Here is a 12,845-nt window from a genome sequence, read left to right as displayed (position 1 = left end):
TTTTGGCATTATTCCCTGGAGGAATATAAATGCAGACAATATTTATGCTTTTGTTATTATTAATCCTAAGTTTGGTAGATATAATTTCTACATTGTTGAGCTGAGGAGGTTGTATGGGGTCAATAGTAACAGTTAGAGTTGATTTGAAGAGTACAGCTACTCCACCTTCCTTCCTAGTAGCAGGGTCCAATTGGAGGTAAAACTTCAGTATCTGAGGTTGTTAGTTTTAACCAGGTTTCAGTTAGACACAGAATATCAGGAGAGTGGATTGTTAAGAGGGAATGCAGGTTATGTACTTTAAACCCTTCTCATCATTTTATCTTTCTAGCATCTTATCGTACTGTATGCCATCTTCTCAAGCACTCCTGCTGTGGTTTTAAAGGTTACCCTAACTGGCCCCAGGATTCATGAAATGAAATCTTACATGCAGGAACAGTGTAGCTGCTCCTGCATGGAAGATGGCTTCTGAGCGATCCAGGAAAGTTAGTTCCTGACGTGCATGAGCCTGTGTACACTGTTCCTGCATGGAGATCCATGCAGAATGCTAATTACCTCATTTGCAGGTGAAAACCATGCAAATTAGGTAAAATAGTGATTCTGCAAGCAGGCAGGTCTCTGTGCAGGGGTCTATATTAGATAACCGAAGGTTGTCTTTAGCGAATGCTCACATGAGCGAAAATGCCGGTAATCAAACTTGGTATTGTGGGGGGCTGCACCCCCCACACTCCCCGCTAACTATATATTCCAACTCCAAAATCGCACTACAGTGAGGAAAGGGCAAATATCCCACTCCTCACTGTACCACGACCCCACAAACACCCTTTCAATTCCCGGCATTTTCGCTCATGTAAGCATTCACGGTTTTGTCTTTGCGTGATTCTAATATAGACCATTTGTGCAGCAACAGTGTTAGTTACAGAAATGTAAGCCAAATACGTTTCTGCAAATAACAAAATGGAGGTCTGACAGCTCGTAAAAGAGCATGTATTGAGTATATTAGGCATGCCAGTGGCTAAATATATAGCCATTGGCATTGCTAAATGAATAAATATTATAAAAATTATATTTTTATGGCCAATTTCGGCCATTTAAGCACAGCTCCTTGTAAATTGGAGGGTTATGACAATTAAAAAAAAATAGAGGAATTTAAAGAAAACCTGCATTTGGCCATTATAGTCAATGGCATGCAGAATGTAAACAATAGGAGGGAACACTGGTTGCTAAGGGGAAAGGCTGTGCTGAAGTGCAGTAACTAAAGGCTAAGGCAGTGGGGTATGTAAATGAGGGTAATGTACCTGAATCACAGATTTTTTTCTAACTGCCACACTGCACTTAACCATGTATGTGTTATAGCATGATTGTGTAAGCATCATGGTTCCTGTAAGCACATTAGAGCTTTGCGCAAACAGGAGGCATGGAGCTAAGCTTAGCTGACCAGAGGGGCATGTCGCAGGCTGCTGAGTGACTGGAAGTTGAAATCAAGAAACTTAAAGTGAGTCCACAGCCAGGGGAGGGTCAAATCTTGCCTGGCATTGTTTACATTAGCTACATGAGTTTGCATGGAGTGCAGCGGGGCTTAAACTGGGAGGGAATAGGAAAAAAAATAAAGGAAATAGAAAAAAAGGAAACAACCCCTCAACTATGTAGCTGGCAGGTGGAATATATCACAGGCAGTCAATCACACAGGCTGCAGTCACAGGATACCAGTATAAACTATTGCAAACACCCTACAGTCAGTTTTGTTCCCACAAACTTAGCACCATAGGTGAACACTTGCTGGGAATTTTAACTCACAAAAATGTTAAGGGCTGCATTTGCTCTGATACACCAAGATGTGGAAGAGGCTGAGGGCAGTGAGGAGGATAATGTTGACAACCACCTCAGGCCATGGAGGAAGAGGAGAGTGTTCAGACCAAGGGTAACCTACCAGGGGCTACATGAGCTGGAAATAATAGACTCATACAGGGTGGACAGGGACATACTACAGCAAATCATCGAGCTGTGCCAGCCTCGTCTCAGATCAAGAACCAACAGAGGGGAACCCATCCCAGTTGACACCAAGGTATGTGTAGCCTTAAGTATAATAGCTACAGGTAGTTTCCAAAGACCTACCATGGACATCATGGGGGTCTTACAGGCATCTGCATCCAGGATACTCCACCAGTTCCTGGATGCCATGCGACCGCATGCCAGTGAACACATTTATTTCCCTCATACCCCTGAGGAGAGGGCCAGCAATATGCACCTCTTCCACCAGATGTACTGGGAGCCATAGACTGCATGCACATCCATATCAAAGCACCACCCGGTGACCAGGGTAGAGTCTACATAAACTGCTGGGGCTATCACTCCATCAACTGCCAGGCTGTGTGCGATGCCCAGTTTATCACAACTCCCACATCTGGCATGCCTCACAGCTGTACGAGGCATTTGCCAGGGGGGAACATTCCATATGGCCATCTTGTGGGGGATGCTGGCTATGCACTGGAACCATACATGAAACAAAAATCCTACATTACCAAAAGTGGTCTCAGCAAGTAGAAAAATGCAGAAAAAAAGATGAGACATACCACCAAGGCTGTCATGAAACAGACACATCATGTAAAAATCAAAATTCTATAATACAAACAAATAAAAATTAAGTAGCATAAAACAAAGTTCAGGGTGGAAAAGCACTTTCAGTGAAAACCTTCTTCAGATCAGATTCTTCTGGAGGATCTGAAGAAGGTTTTTACTGAAAGTGCTTATCCACCCTGAACTTTGTTTTATGCTACTTGATTTTTGTTTGTATTAAAGAATTTGGATTTTTACGTGACATGTCTGTTTCATGACAGCCTTGGTGGTACATCTCATCTTTTCTCCTCCATGCACTGGAACCATGGATGGTGACACCCTTCAGAAGTGCACACACACACACACACACACACACACACACACACACACACACACACACACACACACACACACACACACACACACACACTGAAGAATGCCATAGTGAGGCACACGCACAAACCAGTGTCATTATAGAGCATGTGTTTGGGATGCTCAAGTCATGGTTCCGCTTCCTTGATATATTTGGTGGAGCCCTGCAGTATGCCCCAGCCACATGTGCTCACATGTTCATTGAAAGTGCCATGCTTCACAATATGATTCTGTGGACACAGCTGTGGCAGGATCAGCATGGGATAGGGCCACACAGCCCCCCACCATTGCCAAGGTCCCCACAGGCACAGAGGGACTTGGTAGAGGAACTCCATGAGCCTGCACTTATAGGCAGAAGGAGGCACGTCCAGTATGTCCTAGCCTTGGCAACAAGATAATGAAAAGCACACACACTGACACTGTAAGGGCCCAGAGACTGACACCTCTCTCCAAATCCCACACACAGGAAAATGGATGTCACACACACCACACAACCTGTAACCCACCTTGTATAGGCTGTGTACTGTGTGCATCCAACATATGCAGCCCTCAAGCACCGTCCTCACCTCTGCTGCAGGCTCAAGGTAAGTGTGTTTTCTTAGCAATAACTGAATGGATTACTATGTTTATGTACCATACCTATGGCATTGCAGCATGCATGCAAGGGACTGGGCTAAGCTACTTGGATAGCAGCATACAAGCGGCAACTATATAGGACACCAGGAAGTGTTTGGCCAAGACTGCCATCACAACAATATGCAGTAGTACCCAGGGCGAGAAATATCACTGCAGTATATTTGGAAGGGGGGTAGGTAACTGGGTGGTCATAGGTCACAGGCATGGGTGGCACTGTGGGGGTTATATACTCAACCCACACAGACTCACCAAGAATGTCAGCTATAGAAAACTATAAAAAATGTCTGGCACAGGCCCACAAAGGACAACAATGATGACACACACCCATACAGACTTATACAGTGATAGCACAGCAGATTCTTCAGTCACAGTAAGGCTCTGAAGGTCAGGAAGTCTGAAACTCAAATGTATGTCAACACAGTCTAACCTCATCCTCATTCTCTGTACTGATATGCCTGTAGTCTACAAGACAGGGCATGATATTATGGAAAATGGCAACAAAATGTAAAGCAAATATCAGCACAGTCTCTGCAAATGTGTACAGTTGACAGGTGCCTCTCCACACCACCATAACAAAGCAGTAACATATATGTCTGCAGGGAAATAACAGTACAGCACACAGTATTAGGGCTGTCACAACCAACATGATAACCTGTGCCATGACAAGACAATTGCCTGAATACCCCTACTGATGTGCTGTCTGTAGATGTGCATGGGGAACACACACTAAAATCCTCTGATCCCTCTGTGTCCCTGCTGAAAAGGGGTTCTGTATGCTGACATGTTGTAACATGGCCTACACTCTCATCTGTGTGGGTGATAAGGGCCTCAGGGCCCATACCCTACTAATGTCATAACAACATATCAACCCACACACAAGTGTGTGTGTTGGGTTCACCAGATTACTCTTCACTGCTCTGCCACTGATACTGTAAGTTACATTGCTATCTGGCTTATACTACACATATGATGGACATTTCTGCACAGTAGACTTCACTCAGTATCCACAAACATACCCCCAAACCTGTAACAGCAACACATCTGGACAAGGTCATAAGTGAAAGTGGGACAAACGTAACATGATAGGCATGTGTACTGAATGCTGATAACATACTGAGGAAGCTGGTAGGGTAAGGTGTCTTGCATTCCCAGGACTTCTCTACAGGTGAGGAACTTTAATACAGTAATGTCTGTCATTAGGTTGTAATGTCAGTCTTCAAGTATATGCAACTAACTTACCATAATAACACAGGTCTATGTAGACTGCATGAAAGTGCTGGACAAGGCCCTGGACCATCTAACCAGAAATATAATGTTCAGAGGTATGCCTACACCAGGATATCACCTGTCAGGTAGGAAGAATACCACACAAGCAGGGGATCCCTAGTCAGTAGAGTACCAAGTTGCTGGACTGTTTATAAAGTTTCAGCTCCCATGTGGCCGTAACCACACCTGTAAACAGGCCTTATTGGCAAGAATGTGCATAGTTGGGATCATAATATTGTTCTGTTTATAATACATTGTGTATTCCTCTGGTAAAGCATTGTGATGATCTGAGGATGTCTGTCAGTAGGAAATGACAGAATACATTGCAGAGTCAGACCTCACACATATCAGAAAACATGTCTGCTAAAACAAACCCAGTACCTGTAGGACAGTTCTGTTTACTTTTGGGAGGTATGGTTGTAGCACACAAAACCCTGGACTGGACTACGAGTATCTGTGGAATGGAGTACAATAATCACTATGGAGGGTCATACTAGGCATGTTCCCACAAAAATCACAGCCCATGTGTACACTCACTATGCATGGTCATACTGGGCATGCTCCAACACTTAGAAAATCACAGCCCATGTGTACACTCACTATGGAGGGTCATACTAGGCATGCTGCTACACTTAGAAAATCAGAGCCCATGTGTACAGTTACTATGGAGGGTCATATTGGACATGCTCCTACACTCAGAGAATCACAGCCCATATGTACACTCAATATGGAGGGTTATATTGGGCATGGTCCTACACTTCGGGAATCACAGCCATGTGTACACTCACTATGGAAGGTCATATTGGGCATGCTCCTACACTTAAGGAATCACAGCCCATGTGTAAACCCAGATCACCTTCCGCAACTGTATTGTGCCTATATGTCACTACACACAGACAGCTATGTACAGCTGACCTGTCTCTCCCAGCCCATATCACTCAGCCATACTGTCAGCTACCTGTAGGTGGGCCATATCTCATAGGTCTGCAACTGGTGAGTGTGACACACATGCATATGTCAGGCCAACACATACAAATGTATCAGTCATACAGTGGCAGAGACAGGTTGAGAGAGAGAGAGAGAGATAAGCAGTGAGAGAGGGGGGGTACACCGAGACAGAGAGTCATAGACAGATACAGACACACTGAAAGGCATACAGTGTCATCCTGTTGCAGGCAATTGCACACCTTGTGTTACTACTGCCATATCCCACTATGAAGGTGAGCCCCATTGCCTAAGCAATCTAGCATCACCTACTGTTGTGTGTGTTTGCAGGTGACAGTACCTTGAAACCTTTGCCAACAGAACAGCACTGGCCATTACCAAACCTTACAGTGCCTTCTGATGACACTCACCTTAGAAGTCAATTCAGTCCCTCAGTAACCTGCATGGCTCATGTAATAACTGCGTAATACTGTAGTACAGATAACAAGATAGGTAGGACTTCTAATCCCAGCACTGACTAATGTGTGTGACAGAAAGACAGAAGCATATTTCCTGCATAGGTGTATTGATAATAACATTTTGATGCCTGTGGAGGATACTATGGTACCCATTTCCCCAGTTTACAAGGATGTGTGATGACACTCACTTTAGAAGTTACCTCAGATGGTCAGTAGCCCAGCAAGCTTTGTAGTATGTGTAGTGTACTGTCACCTGCAAACACACACAACAGTAGGTGAGCTAAGTGCAGTTCTGAGTGCAGTTCTGAAATTCTCCACTTAACTAGACTTCAATCTCTCTCCTTTTGTTCCACAGTTCCAACGTTTCTGTTTCTCACTCTCCCCCCTAATACCTTGCAGCCCACTCCTCCTACTTTATCCAGATCCTACTTACCCCTCTATTACTTACCCCTTATAGCCTCTGCTCCACTGATAACTTCTTGCTCCTCTCCTGCCCTCCTGGGTTCTGCCTCCCTGTTACCTTTCAGTCCTTTATACCTTTACTTCCTCTCTCTCTCCCTCTCAACTATGTTATACTCCTACCTGTAATATCTATGTGTTTTGCTATCACATTGATTCTATTTACTTTCCTCTGTACTCCGCTCTCTTCTCTCTCTACCTCTCATTCTCCTACGTATCCTGCTCTTTTATCTCTGTTCTCCATTATCTAGCCTCATTCACTAGATCTCTTGTCTCTCCCTGGACTAATTCATCCATATAGATACCACCTATTTCTTTGCGCCCCTCCCCCCATACAGTTCTTTCCAGTCTGTACCTGCAAACGTACACATCTGCTCCTCCCCCTTGTCTCATTCATCCTCCTGGAAGTGATAAAGTCCCTCCCAACCCTTGGGCGCCATTTTTAAACTTCGCCCGTTCTCGGCTGTTGTCCATCCTTGGCGGAGAGTGTATTCCAACAGTAAGTAGAACTTGTTTTAAATGTGATATGCTGCTTTTACTGTTTTGCCTTTCTGGAAGTGTGAGGATAGCCTCATCATGTTGAGCACTAACTGAGGAACTAGAGAAGCACTGTATTCTGACATGCTAGCCACCCGCAAATAAGCATTTGTAAAGGATATTATCTGCTGTCTTTAGATTATAGTGGTATATGTGTTATATAAACGCTGTGAAGTCTACTAATTAACTTCCTTGCTAACTGCATTCAGTTAAAGTCACTATCGACTGTTGGGAGCATACTGCTTTTGACAAACATAATCGCTGTGGAGGTTAACAGTTAAATGCTTTATTTTGATAAGCGACGACCTTCTCAAGCCAGCGCTATCATTATTTTGTTACATCTCTACAGTTTAGGTCACTATCGACTGTGTATGAGTGTAATGCTTATGCAAACCTGAAACGCTATGGCGTTTAATAGTTAAATGCTTTATTTGATAAAGACGACCTTCTGAAGCCAGCGCTATCATTTATTTTGTTACATCTCTACAGTTAAAGTCACTATCGACTGTGTATGTATGTAATGCTTATGCAAACCAGAAATGCTCTGGCGCTAATAGTTAAATGCTGTATTTGATAGCGACGACCCTCTGAAGCCAGCATTATCATTTAATTTGTTACATCTCTACAGTTAAAGTCTCTATCGACTGTGTAGGAGTGTAATGCGTATGCAAACCATAAATGCTCTCGCATGTAATAGTTAATGCTTTATTGTGATAGCGACAACCTTTAAAGCCAGTGCTATCATTTTATTTTTGCTAGCGTCAGCTTTTACGGGCTAATGCTATCATTCCACATGTTTATTGAGACGCTGATATAAAGCACATTTATCTGACCTTGCCCTGCCTACTTTTCTTGTACCTCTGTGCTAAACCTCCTGTCTAATAGGTTTTTGTACGGATTTAAATGTATGCTGCCTACTAGGTAATGTTTTTTTTTTGTTGAACTGTGTGCTTTTGATGGTTCTAGTTGTTTAATGTACTCTGACTATATCTCCATCGCTGTTAACTGTAGTAATATTGACTCTGCTAGTGACACAAACTTGATACCTGCCTAATTTAACCACTACTTGAAGATATAGTGTTTAGTTTATTTTTTAATTGTTACTAATGTCCTACTGTTTTTCTCTTTCAACTGTTTTTTTCCCTGTTCTCCAGCTTTTCCTGCCCTGAGTCTCCCCTCTGTGGCTTCGCCTGGGTTGATACCCTGACCCAATTAAAGCAGTACACCCAAGTGCTCAAGCAATAATTACACTCTGCTGCCTCAACCCCCTTTTTGTGGAAAGTGTATTCAAGAGTCTCTCAAAAGACCTAGAAAGTATGTGTATCTGCTGCTAATTAATAAATTACTGTATTCTTAAACCCTGCTAGCTGTTGTAGTATTCTCCCTGCCAGGAAAGCCAGCAGCCTAACCCCCTTATCTCTATCTCCCTTCGCTACAAACCTCATTTCAGTTTCCTGAGTTACTCTAGCTCCCTTCTCCCCCTAGTCTACCTAAGCCCAAGTATTTGCCCTGGTGAGCTAAGTGCAGTTCTGAGTGCAGTTCTGAAATTCACCACTTAACTAGACTTCAATCTCTCTCCTTTTGTTCCACAGTTCCAACGTTTCTGTTTCTCACTCTCCCCCCTAATACCTTGCAGCCCACTCCTTCTACTTTATCCAGATCCTACTTACCCCTCTATTACTTACCCCTTATAGCCTCTGCTCCACTGATAACTTCTTGCTCCTCTCCTGCCCTCCTGGGTTCTGCCTCCCTGTTACCTTTCAGTCCTTTATACCTTTACTTCCTCTCTCTCCCTCTCAACTATGTTATACTCCTACCTGTAATATCTATGTGTTTTGCTATCACATTGATTCTATTTACTTTCCTCTGTACTCCGCTCTCTTCTCTCTCCCTCTCTCTACCTCTCATTCTCCCTACGTATCCTGCTCTTTTATCTCTGTTCTCCATTATCTAGCCTCATTCATTAGATCTCTTGTCTCTCCCTGGACTAATTCATCCATATAGATACCACCTATTTCTTTGCGCCCCTCCCCCCATACAGTTCTTCCAGTCTGTACCTGCAAGCGTACACATCTGCTCCTCCCCCTTGTCTCATTCATCCTCCTGGAAGTGATAAAGTCCCTCCCAACCCTTGGGCGCCATTTTTAAACTTCGCCCGTTCTCGGCTGCTGTCCATCCTTGGCTGAGAGTGTATTCCAACAGTAAGTAGAACTTGTTTTAAATGTGATATGCTGCTTTTACTGTTTTGCCTTTCTGGAAGTGTGAGGATAGCCTCATCATGTTGAGCACTAAATGAGGAACTAGAGAAGCACTGTATTCTGACATGCTAGCCACCCGCAAATAAGCATTTGTAAAGGATATTATCTGCTGTCTTTAGATTATAGTGGTATATGTGTTATATAAACGCTGTGAAGTCTACTAATTAACTTCCTTGCTAATTGCATTCAGTTAAAGTCACTATCGACTGTTGGGAGCATACTGCTTTTGACAAACATAATCGCTGTGGAGGTTAACAGTTAAATGCTTTATTTTGATAAGCGACGACCTTCTCAAGCCAGCGCTATCATTATTTTGTTACATCTCTACAGTTTAGGTCACTATCGACTGTGTATGAGTGTAATGCTTATGCAAACCAGAAACGCTATGGCGTTTAATAGTTAAATGCTTTATTTGATAAAGACGACCTTCTGAAGCCAGCGCTATCATTTATTTTGTTACATCTCTACAGTTAAAGTCACTATCGACTGTGTATGTATGTAATGCTTATGCAAACCAGAAACGCTCTGGCGCTAATAGTTAAATGCTGTATTTGATAGCGACGACCCTCTGAAGCCAGCATTATCATTTAATTTGTTACATCTCTACAGTTAAAGTCTCTATCGACTGTGTAGGAGTGTAATGCGTATGCAAACCATAAATGCTCTCGCATGTAATAGTTAATGCTTTATTGTGATAGCGACGACCTTTAAAGCCAGTGCTATCATTTTATTTTTGCTAGCGTCAGCTTTTACGGGCTAATGCTATCATCCCACGTGTTTATTGAGACGCTGATATAAAGCACATTTATTTGACCTTGCCCTGCCTACTTTTCTTGTACCTCTGTGCTAAACCTCCTGTCTAATAGGTTTTTGTACGGATTTAAATGTATGCTGCCTACTAGGTAATGTTTTTTTTTGTTGAACTGAGTGCTTTTGATGGTTCTAGTTGTTTAATGTACTCTGACTATATCTCCATCGCTGTTAACTGTAGTAATATTGACTCTGCTAGTGACACAAACTTGATACCTGCCTAATTTAACCACTACTTGAAGATATAGTGTTTAGTTTATTTTTTAATTGTTACTAATGTCCTACTGTTTTTCTCTTTCAACTGTTTTTTTCCCTGTTCTCCAGCTTTTCCTGCCCTCAGTCTCCCCCCTGTGGCTTCGCCTGGGTTGATACCCTGACATAATTAAAGCAGTACACCCAAGTGCTCAAGCAATAATTACACTCTGCTGCCTCAACCCCCTTTTTGTGGAAAGTGTATTCAAGAGTCTCTCAAAAGACCTAGAAAGTATGTGTATCTGCTGCTAATTAATAAATTACTGTATTCTTAAACCCTGCTAGCTGTTGTAGTATTCTCCCTGCCAGGAAAGCCAGCAGCCTAACCCCCTTATCTCTATCTCCCTTCGCTACAAACCTCATTTCAGTTTCCTGAGTTACTCTAGCTCCCTTCTCCCCCTAGTCTACCTAAGCCCAAGTATTTGCCCTGGTGAGCTAAGTGCAGTTCTGAGTGCAGTTCTGAAATTCTCCACTTAACTAGACTTCAATCTCTCTCCTTTTGTTCCACAGTTCCAACGTTTCTGTTTCTCACTCTCCCCCCTAATACCTTGCAGCCCACTCCTCCTACTTTATCCAGATCCTACTTACCCCTCTATTACTTACCCCTTATAGCCTCTGCTCCACTGATAACTTCTTGCTCCTCTCCTGCCCTCCTGGGTTCTTCCCGCTCCGTTCGCCCTACGGGCTCACTCCGCTCCCCTACCCTGCCCCCAATTCCCACCTGCCCCCAGCACCTCTACCTTTATACCTCTCATGCACCCTCCCATGCATAATAATTAACCTATCAGAGTCCTACCCTCATTATCCCTCCTACTCATACTCCTCCCACTCCACTATACCTCTCTCCACCATTTAACCTATCATAGTACTTCTACTTCTCCCCCACCCACTCTTTTCTTTTCACACCATTATAGTTTCTCTTCCCTACACAAATTTCTCCCTTTCTTTCCCCATCAAATACTTTCAACCCTATCCTTTTCCTAAGATCCCATCCTCTTTCATTTTCCTTTTATTTCTCTTTGCCTACTCAACTCCATTATACCAATCTCTTCCCCCTCTGCCTGCCAAACATGCCTTCCAAAATACTTCATAATATCTATGTCCCATCATTACTATTTGTATTTCTCATTCCCCTATATTTTGCTACTACCTACTCTCACAAAACACCCTTTTCTCTAACACCTACACAAACTAACCCTTGGACTCACTCACAACCTTCTCTATCCACCCATTACAACAACATATCATCCACTCTTTTTCCCCCCAAAACACTACACCTTTTCCATCCCAAACGCCTCACCGTACCACACACTCCCACTCTGAAAATGCTCCCTCCCTCTTACAGCCTCCTAATTCTCAAACACAAAAGACTAAGAGTTACTACCACTAATAACCTTGTCTTATGTGGTGATATTCATCCAAACCCTGGCCCCTGCCTCACCACCAACCATTCCTCCCCAATCCCCTTTTCTCCCTCTGGTTCCTCTACCACTTCCTCTCCTAACCCCCTCAAACTTTTCTCTATCAATGCTCAGAGCCTTAATAACAAAATCCACCATCTTCATGCTTGGATTTGCCACAACCAACCTGACATCTTAGCCATCTCTGAAACCTGGCTCAAACCCCACATCACCGACTCTGAAATCTTACCTCCTGGGTTCCAAATCCTCAGAACTGACCGATCAAATAAAAAAGGTGGAGGCTCTGCAATAATTTACTCTAACCTCCTCTCCCTGATCCCTCTACAAATTCCAACTCCTGAATTCAAAAACACTGAACTTACATCCAGTCTCCTTCGACTAAATAAACATAAGAACATCTGCATTATCTCCCTTTATATATCTCCAGGTGACAACATAACAACCTTGGAAAATATTCTTTACTGGGCCTCAACTGAAATCAAATTTGAAACCTACATTCTAGGCGTTAATATTGACTGGAATAATATCAACTCTCCCTCCCCCTCCCAATTCATCAACCTCTTTAACTTCACCCAAGTAATCCACTCAACCACCTGACCTAACAAAGTAAATCCCCCAGGATCTACCATTGACTGGATCCTTGTGTCTCAGCCAAAGAAAATAACTCTTTCAGGCACTATCCCTGACACCTTCAGTGACCATCTCCCTTCTTTCATACACCGCTCCACTAACTCTACCCAATATCTACACCACTACATTCACACTCGTAATCTTAGCAACTTCAACCCCACTATCTTCTCAAACATTCTTAAACATACCAACTGGCAGACCCTAAATACACTTCCCCTAGACAAAGCAGTAGAACAGTTTAACTCTAC

This window comes from Protopterus annectens, chromosome 6.part0 (genome assembly GCF_019279795.1).
Source record: "Protopterus annectens isolate FY-2018-M chromosome 6.part0, PAN1.0, whole genome shotgun sequence".
Classification (NCBI taxonomy): Eukaryota; Metazoa; Chordata; order Ceratodontiformes; family Protopteridae; genus Protopterus; species Protopterus annectens.
Note: the sequence above shows the minus strand (reverse complement) of the source record.